At 40.9% G+C, this 17,745-nt stretch overlaps 1 protein-coding gene across 2 annotated transcripts in view; it reads right to left on the bottom strand.

The window, feature by feature from the left end:
* Positions 1–15,708, bottom strand: part of scamp4 (secretory carrier membrane protein 4) — a 41,491-nt gene extending 25,783 nt beyond the window's left edge. Inside the window, exon 1 of one of the 2 annotated variants that reach the window (XM_048560054.2) lies at positions 15,271–15,708. The gene's annotated coding sequence lies outside the window, so the exon portion shown is untranslated. The other variant, XM_048560055.2, reaches the window with a different exon arrangement.
* Between the last annotated feature and the right edge of the window lie 2,037 nt (positions 15,709–17,745).

The raw sequence follows: 17,745 nt of genomic DNA, 5'->3' as shown, positions 1-17,745 counted from the left end.
GTTGGAATATAAAAGCAGCGATGTGCTACTGAGGTTTTAAAAGACTCTAGTTAGGCCCCATTTAGAATACTGTGTCCAATTTTGGGGCCCACACCTCAGGAAGGACATACTAGCCCTGGAGCGTGTCCAGCAGAGATTCACACGGCTGATCCCTGGAATGGTAGGTTTAACGTATGATGAATGGCTAAGGATCCTGGGATTGTACTCATTAGAGTTTAGAAGGTTGAGGGGAGATCTAATAGAAACTTACAAGATAATGTATGGTTTAGAAGGGGTGGACGCTAGGAGGTTGTTTCCGGGGAGACGAGGACCCATGGGCACAGCCTTAAAATTAGAGGGGGTAAATTTAAAACTGAAATGAGACGACAGTTCTTCAGCCAGAGAGTGGTGGGCTTGTGGAATTCATTGCCGCAGAGTGCAGTGGAGGCCGGGACGTTGGATGCCTTCAAGGCATCCATCGACAAATTCTTGATCTCAAAAGGAATCAAGGGATACGGGGGTGGGGAAAGAGTGCAGGGAAGTGGTGTTGAAATGCCCATCAGCCATGATTTAAATGGCGGAGTGGACTTGATGAGCCGAATGGCCTTACTTCCACTCCTATGTCTTATGGTCTTAAATGGAGGAGAAAGTGAGAAAGAACTCAATATCTCTACAGTTCACTTCTCTGTTCCAGCAGCTAAGTGAAATTTACATTTTTTGAAACGCACAACACTCAAGAAATTGCCACATGGAATCTGTCAATCATACCAGCTTGGATTACATACTAAAAAGGATCACTACCAACAGGAGAATATTTCAATGACATCCATTCCCAACTCAGCTGATAATAGTGGCTAGCCTGAAGTTCAATACCTTGTTTAAAAAGCTACTAATAATAATTGTCACCTCTTCTGCTTTAGTAATGAGATTTGCAGTAAGATCCTGAAAAGTCAGTTCTGTGTAGCCCTTTGACACAGTTCATGTAAGCTTCACTAAACATTGCCCTTATCAGTTTTTATGGTACTCTGACTAACCATGTTTTATTGGGAGTCATTAAAATAAAAGTTTTATGTACACTTTAGTTTAAACTGAAACACTATTACCATCAACAAACCGCAACAAAAACTGTCATTTTCACTTCAAAAAAAGTCATACATATGTAAATACCACTAAGCAGGTTTCACACTACACACAATTTTATCCACAAATTGAAAGGAAAGGATGTAATAAACATTGGGATCCAGAACAGTTTCATCGACTTAAATACCTTTATCATTTGTATCATCAATTCATAGCATATTATGGTCGAATCACTAAGACTTTGCCTCCCTCCTGTCTCAGCAACCTCCAATGGTTCTTCATTAACCCTACCTTTTCCTTATCTCCCTTTACTCAAAAACAAAGCACTAATCAAGCTTCCCCTCATTATCAAGATTTTGCTCTACGCAAAAAGATGGCATTTGTCAATGACACAGAATCAAGCATAAAGATCTAGTGCGCATTTCATCTTTCATAACATTGCATTTATTGAGATAGTAAGAACTGAAGATGCTGGAGTCAGAGATAACAATGTGAAGCTGGAAGAACGCAGCAGGGCAGGCAGCAGAGGAGCAGGAAAATTGACATTTTGTAAATTTTACAACTAAATGGCTACACTTAAATCAATATTTTAGCCATACAAATAAGTTAATCTCATGTCTTCATGATAGTAACCACATTATAATGGAAGAAAGTTTTAAAGTCATGACACATAATTCCTTATTTCACAAGGAACAAACTGAGTGAAGAGCAGTGTTGAAGTGATGAAGTTGATGAAGTGTTGCTGCCCGTGCTCCTCCAGATCCATATTGCATTCATTCTAGTGTTATCACAAGGGCATGTTGACCTTTCACAATTATGTCATCAGACAGGCTAAACAGTCAGTCACACTGAAGTCTAAGGCTGGACGATATTTTCCAATCATCCTCTCCATAAACATTATTATACACCCTTGGAGCAGGTGGAACTTGAAACCCGGTCTTCTGGCTCAGAGCAAGGGATGCTACCAATGCACCACAAGACCCCTCTCACAAGCTGCATCACAAACCAAGTAATAAAATGCACTTAAAATCAGATCTCCAGCAGCAAGTGATGCCAATGATGGAGCGCAGCTGAAACAGTTGAATGCAATAAAATGCATTGAACAAAAACGGTTTTTTGGAAGGCAGGGGGTTAATAGGAAGAGACAGGGATCAGACAAAGGAATTCCTCAAAGTATACATAGTCATTCCATAGAGTCAATAGTTTTTTTTTATTCTTAATGTCCTTTCTTGTTTCAAATGGCCTGAAGTCAATGGAATAAAGATTCCCTACTTCACGGCCTTTGGATATCTGTTTTCAAATTTCACATGATATACTTCTGGTGTAGTTGACAGGTTCCACTATACAGGCATCAAGTCATGGTGGACGAGGTTGAATGATCCCTGGCTGAGATACAGCAGATGGCGGAAGTGTTGAAATTGAGAATATCCGGGAAAGAGACTGACACTGCTCAGAAGTCACTGGAGGCTAAAGATGTTGGCAGAGAGAATTGGACCTTTCGGCCAAATCCAGGCAGTCATCCGATTTGCATTCCTTGAATACTATGGGGGAAGGAAACGCCTGATGATCCGGGAACTGAATACTGGATTGAGGATGTATAGCCATTTAGACATCAAGCAGCCTTAGTGCAAGTGAGCAGCTGGTGTTTGTGATGGTGCAACAGAAGCAGAAAAAACCCATCGGAAAATACTGAGAAGCAGCGCAGACATTCAAGTTAGTTTGCAGTAGATCGTTGAGCAATTGACTGGAATTTTTGGGGACAACAGTCTGAGGTACAGTAGAGATTTTAATGCATATACACAAGCCAAAGGGGGAGGATCTTTTTTCATGTCCTTGGAACTGGCATAGTTGTTCAACTGCATTATGCATCCTTCCTTCTGATCAGAGTCAGGATACTGAAGACTCAAATAGCAAATGCAGTGAAGAACAGAAACAACAAATAGCATAGAGAAGGCCTAATTGCAATAAGCTTCAGTTATCTTTCTCTGAAGCATGAGATCACCTCATCCAGATCATGAGGAAGATAAGACTCTCAGCACAATTTCCTATCAGCAAGGATAAGAATATAGATTTCAGGCTGAAAAGACAACCAGAACAGATTGCAACGCAGGAAGTGCAGATCCAGCTGTCCTCTCTCCGTGGTAAGCCTCACAGCTGATCCAACCGAGTGATGCTCGAAAGAGGCTCTGGAACTGTGACAGGGCTAGACACTTCAAATGAGATTATCTCAACAAACACTGCGATCAGGCACAGAGACCTCATCCAGTGCAATGCCTTTCTGTTCTCACCAAGTGTTAGATTAGTTAGTCCTCCCACTGAGGTTTGACCTTCTGTAGTGTAATGTGGGCTTCTCAAAATGAGCATAAAATGTGGCAAAGCAGAAACATTGTGCCTAATTTAACTGACTCAGGAGCAGAGGTATGAACAATTACTCACTAGTCCTTTTTAGAGTATCTGGCTGAGGAATGCAAGCCAACTGACGTCTGTTTCCTCATCTAAATCCTTCCTTTGCAGGGATCAGACATTCCTTATCTTAGCTGCGTGGAGCTCGCCATATCTGTACTCAATAACACTTTTCATAGCCTGGGTTTTCTAATAGTTTTTTTTCTAATAAGACCAAATCGAAACTAGTGGAAAGAAGAAAGTTAATAATATCTATGGTATTGGAGTCAAACGTATTAAAAGATATCTGGGTAAACTTGGAAAACATGTATGGTGACTGGTATGAGCAGCACATCACAAGAGTGGCATAGAAGTCGTTGGCCTTGTTCTCCAGGTGCAACAGCTGAACAGGAGCATAGTACTATTTGAGTAACAATGCATTGGGTTGTTCTTTTACCTGCACCAGTTCTTGAAGACTCATGCAAGTCATTGCCAAATGGTCAACATTGGGTCTTGTTGGAGTGTCATGTGTCACTTGTAACAGAGCTTCCATCTGGTGCGACTCTGGAAGCCATCTTTGTTACCGTGGGAGAAAAGTATAGGATTCCAATACAGATTGCCAATTTCCGCAAAAAGTGTTCACATCCAATCAAAGACACTCATAGGTACGCTTAAATCTGCCACTCTTGTGAATAGTGGACTAACTGGAGGAGATATCGCTACCCTAATTTGAAAAATAGACATTGATGAGTTGGAGGACACTCAAAGGAGGCTACCTGTTTCTATGTTCACTGAGTACATGGCATCATTCAATAAAGTTGGCAACTATAAGTTTTGTGACATGGTAAGCAACAGGATTACAAATACAGATGATCGTCCAGTAAGGATTTCATATGGCAGCATCACCAGGAGAAAGTCCAGGACTGGCTGCAGAAGTCTTTGGAGTGAGGTGTCATTTTACAGTCATTAAGTTCATATGCCTTCCCCATAGTCCTCACAAGGAAGATGGATGAAAAACGAAGGAATTTTGTCATTACTGAGCACTTGATACAAAGACTCCAAGAATGCTTACCCTCTATCTAACATTGTGGAAGTTTTGCAAGTTCATAAAAGGTGCAGAATATTACTGGTCTCCACTTAGTCCAAAGGTTATAACCAGTTAACTAATGCGGTCCAAGATATTGAAAAGATAGCATTCTGAACAGGCAGCAGGGATCTTTGTGAATACATAAGAATTCCATTTGGGCTCTGTATTGCCCTTGCCACCCATACAAATGTATGGATAAAGTTTCTGGCAACCTTAATTTCCACACCCTCCTGATACATCTCAATGAAATATTTATCGTCAGCTGGATATTTAGAGACCTTTGCAAAACCGTACATTGCTTTAGCCTGTTCATCACAGTTTAACTTAGAAGTCAAACCAGAGAAATAACAACTTTGCAGAAAAAAAAAATAGTACTTGCATTTTTAAAAAAAAATCTCTGACAGTACGTGGGCTTTGCTGGCTGGCCAACGTTAACCGTCCATTCCCAGTTGCCTTCGAGAAGGTGGTGGTGAGCTGCCTTTTTGAACCACTGCTGTATATGTACAGTACTATAGGTGGACCCACAATGCTGTTAGGGAGGTAATTCGAAGATTTTGAACCAGTGACGCCGAAGAACAGTGATCTATTTCCAAGTCAAAATGTTAAGTTGTTGGAGGGGAACTTGCAGGTGGTGCTGTTTCCTTATATCTGCTGCCCTTGTACTTCCAGATGAAAGTGGTCATGGATTTAGAAGGTGATGCCTAATAAGCTTGGATGAATTTCTACAGTGTATCTTGTAGATTGTACACACTGCTGCTACTGAGCGATGGTGGAAGGACGGGATGTTTGTGGATACAGTGGAAATCAAGCAGGCTGCTTTACCCTGGATGGCGTCATGCTTCTTGAGTGTTATTGGAGTTGCACTCATCGAGGCAAGTAAGGATCATTCCATCACACTTCTGCCTTGTAGATGGTAGACAGGCTCTGGGGAGTCAGGTGGTAGGTTACTCATTCAAATTTCCTAGCTCTGACCTGCTCTTGTAGCTATTGTACATATATACAGAGAGTCCAGATAAATTTCTGGTCAATGGTAACCCTAAGGATGCAGATAGAGGGGAATTCAGCAATGGTAATGCTACTGAATCTTGAAGGATGATGGATAGAATTCCTCTGACTGGAGATGGCTATTCCCTGCCATTTGTGTGGCATAAATGTCACTTGCCGTTTGTCAGACCTGGATACTGTTGAATTTGGACAAAGGTTAGTTTCGTTATCAGAAGAGTCATGAATCCTGCCAAAAATTGTGCAATTATCAGCAAACATCTCCACTTCTGACCTCATGATGGAAGGAAGGACTGCAGAAACAGCTGGAAATGGTTGGGCCTAGGACACTACCCTGAGAAACTCCTGTAGAAATGTCCTGGAACTGAATTCACTGATGTCCAACAACCACAACCATCTTCCTGTGTGTCAGTTATGACTCCAAACTTGTTACCAAGGAAGGTATTAACTTCCTGCCATGACAAAATTAAGTGCTACAGCATCTGGCCTGGCCTGAGATGGAGGGGGAAGAACATGGGTTCCTTGGTCTAGATAGTTAACTATGGAGGCTTGTACAAGGCTGTGGACAGTTGGCTGCCTGACTTCATGATTTGCTGAAGTCAGAGACTGCCATGAATGGTCAGGAAACAATGCAGGAGGTGAGATACTTCACATAGAACAGCAGGGAGTTAGACCCCAGCACATGAGGACTACTGCAGCCTCACACAGAAGCTCGTCTCACCATCTGTTCTTGGTTACCCAGATTTCAAGTTCCTTTTCATGTTGAAAACAGACACCCGTTTCATTGGCCCTGGAGCATGCTGTCACAGCTTCAAAGGCAAAAAAAAGGTTACTGTTTGTGCCAGTCAATTGCAAGCTAAATGAAAGGAAAATGGAAATTATTTCAGTATTGAACTCTAACTGCTAGCTTTGAGGTCAGCAATTTTCCAGAAGCTCAGAAGCATTCTAATGAGTGCAGAGTTTGAAGTGTTTACTGACAACTCATTCAGCTACTTTCAAAACATCCACCAAACTGGATGGAAGTGAGACGTAATGGACCATTGAATGCAGGCAGATCAGATTCCAGATCTGGCAAAAGTAATGCAAATGCTGATGCCCATTATCAGAAGGCCAACCACAAATAGGAACCTACTCCTGCCTGGGTGGAGAGCACTGTGGCTGATACCATGCTCATGCCTCAAGTCAATGGCAGCATTCTGACCCAAATGCTTATGATATTCAGACTAAAGATTTACCAGGGAGTCTCCAGTATGCTTGAATGAGATCAAAGCCATGTCCAAACAGTTGGAGCTTGATGTGGTTTCATCTTTTGCATCCAACTCAAGAGGATCTCAGACAGCTTCAACAGATTAATATAGATAACAGTAGACTGCGCTATTACTGGAAGGCCCAACATCCACTAACTCAGTGCCAGCTGATGAGTCCAAACCAGCATTGAAACTGCTGAAGCTGTCCGAGATCCTCTTGGATTGGATGCTAAAGATGAAACCACATCAAGCTCCATAAAAGGCATAAAAGTTCTGAGGAACGGTCACCAGACCCAAAATGTAACTTTTTTTTCTTCACAGATGCTACCAGACCTGTGTGGGCTTTTCCAGCAACTTTATCTTTGTTGTCATAAAACAGGATGCTCACTTAAATTTAGGTGATTTCTGAAGAATTTCACTTATGTGAAATTGAACAGCACACACTCATTGGAAGTAACCTCTAGATTTCCACAATTAAGGTTCATATCAAGCATGGCCAATTACCACCCCAATCTACTCTTGATCATCAGTAAAGTGATGGAAGAGGTCATTAACATTTCTTTTAAAAAGCACCTGCTCAATAATACCAGTGTGGGTTCTGCCACTCAGCTGCCAATCTCTCATTACAGCATTGGTTCAAACATGGACAAAAGAAGAGCGACTGCCCTCGACATCAAGGTCAAATTTGACCGACTGATATCAAGGAGCTCTAGGAAAACTGCAGTAAACAAGAATCGGGGCAAAATTCTCCGCTAGTTGGAGTCATATCTGACTCAAAGGAAGACGGTAATTGTTTCTGGAGGTCCATCATCTCAGCTCCAAGACGTCTCTGCAAGAGTTTCACAGTGTAGTGTTCTAGGTCCAATTATATTCAGCTACTTTATCAATGGCTTCCTTCTATCATAAGGTCCAAAGTGGGATGGTCACCAATTATTGCACAAAATTCAGCGCCATTTGCAACACTTCAGATCTTAAAGCAGTCGGTGTCCAAATGCAACAAGAAACATTTGCACCACACAAATGTTAGGAAATGACAATTTCCAACAAGAGACACTCTAACCACTGCTCCTTGACAGTCAATGGCATTACTATTGCTGAATACCCCACTGGCAATATGCTTGGGGTTACTATTGACACAAACTTCAACCGGACTAGCCAAATAACTGGTGGCTACAAAGCAAACGAAAAGTTAGCAATCCTGCAGTGAAGAACTCACTTCCTGACTCCCAAGTCTATCAATATACAAAAGACATGTCAGGAACGTGATCAAATGCTCCCCAATCGCCTGGATGAGTTCACTTTAACAGCAGTCAAGAAACTGGGCACTATCCAGGACAAAACAGCCTGCTGGACTGACACCACATTCACAAGCATACAATTCCTTCACCGCAAATGCTCAGTAGCAGCATGTATAATGTACAAGATATCATGCAGAAATTCAACAAAGACCCTCAAGACCTTCCAAATCCATGATACTTGCATCATGAAAGCCAGGGGCAGCAGATACATAGGAACATCCAGCTGCAAGGTGCCCTCCAAGCCACTCATCATCCTGGCTAGAACAATACTGTCATTCCTTCAGCGTCATTAAATCAAAATCCTGGAAGTCCCTTCCTCACAGAATTGTGGTTGTACACTACAATGGACTGCATAGTTCAAGAAGGCAACTCACCATCATCTTTTCAGGACAACTAGGGACAGGAAATAAATGCTGGTCAGTAAGCAAAGACCACGTCCCTTGAGTGAATAAAAAAGTGTAGTTGCCAGAATTGTTGTTAGTTATGATGCCGAATGCTAACCACGAAATCAAGATCCATGTTGTCCTCTTTGACACAATTCCCATTTTTGTCAGATTTTCCTCTGAAGTGCGTTGAGATGTTTTACTATGTTTAGATGAATATCGCTATATAAATGCAAGTTACTGACACTGCTTCTTCTACGTAAATTGAGAAACTGAAAATTGATGTCGGTGTCCTAGCCAAATAGAAGTTTCATTTAGCAGTTAAACCTACAATGGATTAGGAAAATTGGTTAGTGCAAATAGGTATCATATTGCAGTTACTTATTTCAGCCTATGCCACATCATCTGTTTGTGCCAGTTAAGCGATCCAATATCTGTGCTCATTTTTTGAAGAAAAAGACCAAGCCAAAGAGTTTAACAAATACGGTCCTATCTTTAGCCTTTCCAATGAAGAAGTAGAATAGACAATTTAGAAATATACATACATGGTGAATTTAAACATTTATTACCCTCAGTTGTAATCTGTCCCAAAAAGCTTCTTTAGTATGAAACAATGACTTTATTTTTTCTTCTACAGCTCAACTATGACACTTTTACATATTCCTCTCAACAATGAGAAAGGAACAGCATAAAACCAGTAGCTCTCAGTAAAAATTTAGTTTAGATAAATGTCAGGTGATGCAGTTTGGAAAGGCAAATCAGGGCAGGACATATACACTTCATGGTAAGATCCTGGGGAGTGTTGCCCAACAAAGAGACCTATGGGTACAGGTGCATAGTTCCTTGAAAGTAAAGTTGCAAGTAGATAGAGTGGTGAAGAAGGCATTTTGCACATTTGCCTTCATTAGCCAGAACACTGAGTATAGGAGTTGGACTATCACATTGCAGCTGTACAGGAGACCACTTTTAGAATACTGTGCACAATTCTGGTCACCCTTCTGTCGGAAAGATGTTCTTAAACTTGACAGTGCAGAAAAGATTTACAGGGACGTTGCTAGGACTGGAGAGTTTGACTTATAGGGAGAGGCTGCACGGGCTGGAGCTCTTTTTTTCCTCCCCCCACCCCCCAGGGATGTCAAAAACTGAGGGGTGACCTTATAGAGGTTTAAGATCATGGGGGCATGGATTGGGTGAATAGCCTAGGATTCCACACACGACAGAGGATGGGGCAGTCCAAAATTACAGGACATAGGTTTAAGGTGAAAGGGGAAGGATTTAAAAAGAACCTGAGGGGTGACTTTTCCACACACAGGATGGCGTATGTAGGCATGAGCTGCCAGAAGAAGTGGTGGAGGAATTTGGGCCAAATGCTGGAGAATGAGACTCTGTCAGATTGTTATAGTGTCATAGTGACATCTTAATTAGACTAGGGAAGATTTTAAAAAACTGTACAAACAAGACAATTTTGGTCTCAGAGGATTTGAATGTTAAAAGTAAACAGAGAATCCGATCACTAAGAATACTGTTGGTAATTCACCTACTTAATCATTTGAGACATAACTGAGTATCTATTCTGTGGTCTTCACACAATAAAACTTGATGCTACATTATTTTCCACAAACTCACCCAAATTTGTAAAGATTTTATATACCCAATTAAAAATATTAAATCATCTTGCTTTCTTTTCCCTGCTGTGCGACTGTCTAACCTGCAAATAATTCACCCAGTTATCTCTTGTCAAATGTAATTATTTTAATTTACCAGCTTTTAGACTGAACATGGTGGGAATACATTTTTCCCTGGCATCACACGTTGTTGGTACTTTAATCTCTTGGCATATTACTTCACTCTCATTATCTACAAGATGTGCAGGTTCATAGAAGTTTACCAAAATTGTCTTTTGCATTGTGTGGGCCCAGATCAAAAACAAGGGTTATTTATTATAAAATACCAGCTGTTAAATCGCCCAAACTAAACTGAATCCTGAAGGACCTCCTGAAATGCTGTGAATAGGTCTTGGAATCTAAAATGACAGGATAGATCATATATAGCATTAAAGAGACACTAAGAAGAAAAACTTAAAAGATAGCTTATTTGTCTTAAACATATAATAAGTAATCTTATCTATTTTGATTGGTTAGCAAATGGATATCAACTCCTTTGGGGACTGCAGACAAGTTATGCTGTTTCCTATGCGAAAAACAAAATCACTCTCAAGCAGTATCAAAACAAGAAAGGCAAAGAACTAACTGAAGTAGGTTTCATATTTACCATTTAGTTCAGAAGCAGTCAAAAGAATTACTGCATTGCAGCTTCAGTCTTCAAAAGAGTCCCAAGTAATAAAGGCAGGATAGAACATTGCCAATATTGGACAGTACAGCATCCCTATATACATCATTAATGTACTTGGTTTAGCACTCAGATAATACCAGATATGAATAGAGATGGTGTTATATCTTGTTCATTAATGTTGGTGTAAAGCATCTGGGGGACATTTTCACTCTGACAGAAGTGGTATACAAATGCAAGTTGGTGGTGGTGACCTTCAGCTGTTAAATGAACAATGTACCACTAGAAGCAAGCTTGAGAGTCTATTAGCAATATACATCAGTGTTGGGCCTTTAGCAGTCAAACTTCCCAAGATGCTTAACATGAGTGATAACAATTGACCCTCTTTTGACATCAATTCACAGAAGAGGACAAAAAACCAAAAGCTTATTCAAAGAGGTAATTTACAAAGAACATTGCATAGGGAAGGCTGAGGAGAGACAAAGGGATTTAGGAAGATCTTGGTGCAATTTGAAAACAAGGATGAGAACTTTAAAACTCAAGTATTGTCTGACAGGGAGCCAGTGAACGTCAGCAAGTAAAGGTATGATAGATGTGGGCATCGTTATCATCTCCAAGTGCCGTGAAGTAACAGTGAGCCATTTTCTTGAACAGAACTGAATGGCTTATTAGGTGGTGTCATAGGTCAATTAAAAGTGTACCCAACAATCATCTGGATAGGTTCAAATAGACTAGACCAGGTAAGGTGGGAGAGATTTCAGCCTGAAGAGATCCAGTAATCTATTACTTACACATCTCTTTGTTCTAGATTTTATCCAATTAATTTCACTTAAATTGCTCAGCTGCTGCAATGGGAGTTGAACTCCTGACTCTGAATTACGTTAGACCTCTAAACCACCATATTCTCACTGAGAGCTTTACTTCTCTGGTTGTACCCTTGGTTTTTGTTGTGTTACCCACTGTTTTTCCCAAGTTGCAATCAGGTTGGAACTTGCTGCAGCTTAATATTTCCGACATCAAAACAATCCAACCAATCTTACATTGAAGAGATTGCATCTTAGCTGTTGAAAACATTCCTCCTGGTTGAACTTAGGCTGGATCTACACATACCAGCCTTACGCAATGCTAAGCTGAGTTTTAAAGTTTACTGATCAACAAGATTGTCTTCGCTCCATAGCAACATCCACCTCTGACACTGCTTGACAATATCACATTGTAATTATTAACATAATGGATGGATGATAATGTGTACAATATGCTTAACATATAATTTGACACTTGAGGGAAGAGGACCAGCTATCATGTAGAGAGACATATTAATAAGTATTCCGCTTATTCAAACTGGAGATTGACTGCAAAACTATTCATAAGAATAAAGATATTGGAAGATAAAATTCCATACATCTAGCAACCCACCATGGAAATTATGGAGACCAATGATTAACAAAAAGAGTGGTTTAACAACATAACCAGGTTTCCTGAACCAACAGTCTCCTTTGACTACAATGAGCAGTTAAAGGTGGCAAAAGAAAACTGTAGCACAAACAATTTATTAAGATAGGTGGCACAAGAGTTACAGAATCAAAGAATATTACTGTGCAGATGGTGGTAATTCAAGCCATCATGTCAGTACTTGCTATCTGAATAAGCATTGCTTATTCATTGCAATAAACATTGCTGATAAACAAATAAAAACCCAAAGAACTGCAGATTCTGGAATTCAGAAGCGAAAACAGAAATTGCTGGCACAACCGCGTAGGTCTGCCAGCATCTGCGGAGAGAAGTTAGAATTCACATTTTGGGATCATTGATCTTTCTCCTGAACAGAAGCGTCTGTTCTGAAGAAGAGTCACTGAACCCGAAACATTAACTCTGCTTTCTCTCCACAGTTGCTGGCAGACCTGCCCAGCTTTCCCAGCAATTTCTGTTTTTGATTTATGACTTTACCATTCTCCAGCCTTTTCTCAGTAGCCCTGAACAACATCTAATAAGCTCCTGCGCACCTCAACTGAGCCTGCCTCCACTGTGCTTCCAGGCACAGGAACTTAACTACTCACTTTGTGAAAAAGTTCTCTCATTCCATTTGATTCTTTTGCAAATGATCTTATGCGTGCCCTCATTCTCAAGCCTTTTGTGGGGAAACAGGTTCTTCCCATTGACTTTGTCCTACCACTTCATGATTTTAAAAATGTATCCTGAGTCTTTACTTCTGAAAGGAAGGGATTTTCAACTCTTCTCATCTATCATTATAGTTGCTTTTTCTCAACCCTGAAATTGTTGTTGTAAACCTCTTTGACACTTTAATGTATTCAAATCATTCCTGAAGTGTGACACCAAGAATTACACAATATTTCAGGATTAACTAGCATCTTATACAAGCCCTGCATAATCTCCTTGCTCCTATACTCTATGTCCCTATTACTAAAACTTTGAATATTCTCTTCATAATTAACTGTTCACTGTTTGTCCCACCCCTTTAGGGACATATGCACATAAACACTCAGGTTTCTCTAATCATAGATACCCTTTAATGTAGCATTGTTTATTTTATATTGTATTTCTAAATTTTTTGCACCAAAATATATCACCTCACACTCTTCTGCATTGTACTTCATCTGGCACCTTATCTGCCCACTCCATCAACATGTTGACATCCTTTTGTAGTTTTACACTGTTCTTATACAGGACTTCTACAATTAGGGGTAAGGCCCTGGGGAGTGTTGTCAAACAAAGAAACCTAGGAGTGCAGGTGCATAGTTCCTTGAAAGTGGAGTCGCAGGTAGATAGGGTGGTGAAGGTGGTGTTTGGCACGCTTATCTTCATTGGTCAAAACATTGAATATAGGATTTGGGATGTCAATGTTGTGGCTATGCAGGACATGGGTGAGGCCACTTCTGGAATACTGCGTTCAATTTTAATCACCCTTCTTTAGGAAGGATGTTGTTAAACTTGGAAGGGTGCAGAAAAGATTTATTACAGGGATGTTGCCAGGACTGGAGAGTTTGAGTAATAGGGAGAGGCTGAATAGGCTGGGGCATTTTCCTCTGGGGCATTGGAGGCCGAGGGATGACCCTTATAGTGGTTTATAAGATCATGAGGGGCATGGATGGGGTGAATAGCCTAATATTTTTCCCCAGGGTGATGAAGTCCAAAACTAGAAGAAATAGGTTAAAAGTTGATAGGGGAAAGATTTAAAAAGGATCTGAAATGTAACTTTTATGGACAGGGGATTTGCATGTATGGAGTGAGCTACCAGACACAACAGTGGAGATGGGTAGAACATTTAAAAGGCATTTGGTGGGTCTCTGATTAGGAGGGGTCAAGTTGGAGATGGGCAAATGGGACAATGTTAGATTGGGATGTCTGGTTAGCACAGACAGGTTGGTCCTGTCCATGGGCCTGTTTCCATGCTGTATGACTTTATGAATCTTCACACCTTACAATGCTTCCAGGTTTTGCATTATCTGCAAATTTGGAAATTGTCCCTATACACCAATATCTACACCATTACTATACAACACCACTGAACTTAAACTGACTGGCCTGTAATTATTGGACTTACCCTTTAGTTTAAAAAGCAGCATTACATTTGCCTCCAATATCACCCCTGATTTTAGGAAAGACTGAGAAATTACTACCAGTGCCTCTGCAATTTCAACTTTCACTTTTTTCAACATGCCAGAATGCACCTCTTCCAGTCCCTGCACTTTATCAAATTTACACATGTAGAGCTACTCCAAGAGAGATAGTAGGAACTGCCGATGCTGGAGTCTGGGTCCAGAATTGAAAGGTCAGCTTTCCTGCTTTTCTAATGCTGCCTGATGCCTGCTGTGTTCATCCAGCCCCCCAAATTATTATACAGCTACTCCAACATCTCCTGTTTATCAATTCTAAATCCTTCTTCCAGTTATTAAGTTTTCTTCTGACACTATGTCCTACCGGCATTCCCTTCCTTTCTACAGGCAAAATTAGACGTAATTCATTTGTTTTTTTTAAAAATTACGTTGCTGCCAGTATTCTTTATACGTTAGAATATTGTCTAAAACACAAATGTGGGTTTTCAGTGAGTTTTCCTAAGATTAACTTTGGCAGTGTAATCAACTTTCACAAAAGTGACAGGAGCAAATATTGAACTATTTCCCAACAAGTCCAAACCTCTGACCATTTCCTGAATAGGTGGCTCTTTTGGCCTCAACAGTACTTAACAGTTTCCAGAAAGCAGCAATACCGCTGCCAAATTTAAAAAAAAACTCAATTCTTAATGACTCCACAATCTCGAGTGATTTATCGTGGAATTAAAAACAGAAAATTTAAGAAACACACATCAGGTTTGGGATCATCTGTGCAGAGCTCACCATTAACATTGAGCGGCGGAGGGAGAAAAGATTTCCATCGCATCAGATGATTTCAAATTGATAAGACAACCACATATATTACATAAAGTCAAACGCAAATTTTCTTTTTTACTTACACGCTACTGTAAAAGCTCCAATTCCTAGGTTTTATTCAGTCACCTTACTTACCGTTAGTCGTTCAAAATTAGCGGAGCGCACCTAAACTTCCTTCCGGTCACCGCGAGCTCACGAGACGCCGGCAGTAACGTACGCGTCGTACCCGCGCCACGATGAGTCATATAACCATTTCTCATACAAAATGCCGCGCTATAGACTACAATTCCCGGAATGCCGTGCGGCAATGGCTTTGTCGTGCAGGCGTTTCGGAAGGAGAGGAAAGTGCTGCGACGCGCTGGGTTGTTAAGGTAATGTTGTTGGGGATGGGCGAGTAGTCAAAGTTGTTGGCACTAATTCCATCCATTTTTGTTTCCAGTTCAGAACCCCTTCGTCCGTGCGTTTCAAGTGTGCCAGGGCTTTTCGCAGTTAAATTTTCATTTTGACACACTCTCCAGAAGAGGAGAAAATGATTTATAGTTCAATATATTGTGGATGCTGAAAATCTGAAACCAGCACAAGTGTCTTCTGAAGAAGCCGTACCCGACTCGAAACGTAAATTCTGTTTCCGGACCTAGACTCTGACAGGCCGAGACCCGAAACGTCAGCTTTCCTGCTCCTAAGATGCTGCTTGGTGTGTTAATCCAGCTCCATCCCTTGTTGTCTCGGCTCCTACGGCATCTGCAGTTCCGCATCTGTCACGATACACTTTCACCAAAGATGATGGAGACAAACCTGAGCATTGCATTCATCATGTCCGCTCAAAGACTTTCACCCATCTCATTCTCAACACCTACTAACCCTTCCTGCTCTCTGTGCTTCCTGTTCACTAATTCAGCATCTGTGTTTCCGGACCTGTTGCGTCTCTGAGTTGTACAGCACGGAATCAGACCTGGTGGTCCAAGTCGTCCGTGCCAACCAGTTATCCAAAATTAATCTAGCCTCATTTGGCCCATATCTGTCTAAACCCTTTCAATTCATCCACCCATCCTTTTTAAATGTCGTCGATCTCCCAGCCTTCACCACTTCTGGTAATCTCATTCCTTACACACACCAGCTTCTGCATGAAAAAGTTGCCTTTTATGTCTCACTTTAAACCTGTGCCCTCTAAAGGAAAAGCCATTGTCTATTCACCTTATCTATGCCCCTCATGATTTTATAAACCTCTACAAGGTCACCCCCTCTATGAATTAGACTTGGAACCGCTAAACTTGTAACCCAACTGTGTAACCTCTTCCAATTAAAGTTCACCTGAGAACTGAATTTCCAGGAAGCTAATCACAAATCAACTCACGGCTGACTCGGAACCTTTGCTTTACAACTTCGTCACTTCAGCTATAAAGTAATAACTTAATTCAAGAAACGAAGCCTGTTACTATAGGTGGGACACTGGATATCACTTAAACCAGAGGCAGAGTTAATTGTCAGAGATAATGGGAACTGCAGATGCTGGAGATTCCAAGATAATAAAATGTGAGGCTGGATGAACACAGCAGGCCAAGCAGCATCTCAGGAGCACAAAAGCTGACGTTTCGGGCCTAGACCCTTCATCAGAGGGTCTAGGCCCGAAACGTCAGCTTTTGTGCTCCTGAGATGCTGCTTGGCCTGCTGTGTTCATCCAGCCTCACATTTTATTATCGCAGAGTTAATTGTCACTGCCTTTAGATGTAACCAATCTTTGTAGGTACGTGTGTCCGAGAGAGAGAGATCATGTCGGGAGTGTTGCATTACTTCTGGGGTGAGTGAGAATGATGAACTTTTCCTTTTTAAGCCTACAAAGGCTTGCGGCTGAAACTTTTTGATAGGAATCTACGCTGTGAGGAAAAACAAAGCACCAATATCCTCCAATTCACACAATATCCTGTTCACGAGTAATAAGATAACGATTCTGTCCATGATTCGAGGAAGGCATTTGTATTTGTTTTTGAGGAAATTTTGATTGGAAAACATTTGGGAAACTGCATGATCACAACAATGTTAGCTTTAATTGAGGAAAGAAATATTTGCATTTATATGATGTCTGTCACTAATGTTCCAAAGTGCACAGCAACAAATGAAGTACCTTTTGAAGTTGCCTAAATGGAGAATGACATACCTTGAACAGTTAGGGAGTGATACCCTGTGACATGCAGATGAATTTCTTTATGCACCATCTGCAATTTCCTTTCATGTACGGTATGTATTGTATTTAGCATTTGACCAAGTGACACATATTAAAACTTTTAAAATTAAACATGTTTACCAAATACCAGTTCAGTTCTCACAATGTCTGCTCACAAGTCTTTGGCGCTATATTTAAAGCCCAGCTGCACATTAGATACTGCAAGACAGGGGTTATCCCTCATATTGTCATGCTTATTTATAAATTCTGATTCGGTGGTGTTTGAAAAAAAAACCAAGTATGCTCCACACTTCCTGCAGAAAGATTTCTCGAGATGCTGGTGGACAGGGCCATGGAGAGAAAATCAATTATCTTTCCTGTTGATTGCAACAACTGCCATCAGACTCAATACTGATAGCAGCTTAGCTTATTGCTCTCCAAAAGAGATT

Source organism: Stegostoma tigrinum, chromosome 30 (genome assembly GCF_030684315.1).
Source record: "Stegostoma tigrinum isolate sSteTig4 chromosome 30, sSteTig4.hap1, whole genome shotgun sequence".
Lineage (NCBI taxonomy): Eukaryota > Metazoa > Chordata > Chondrichthyes > Orectolobiformes > Stegostomatidae > Stegostoma > Stegostoma tigrinum.
Note: the sequence above shows the minus strand (reverse complement) of the source record. Positions and strands in the feature narration are given on the sequence as shown.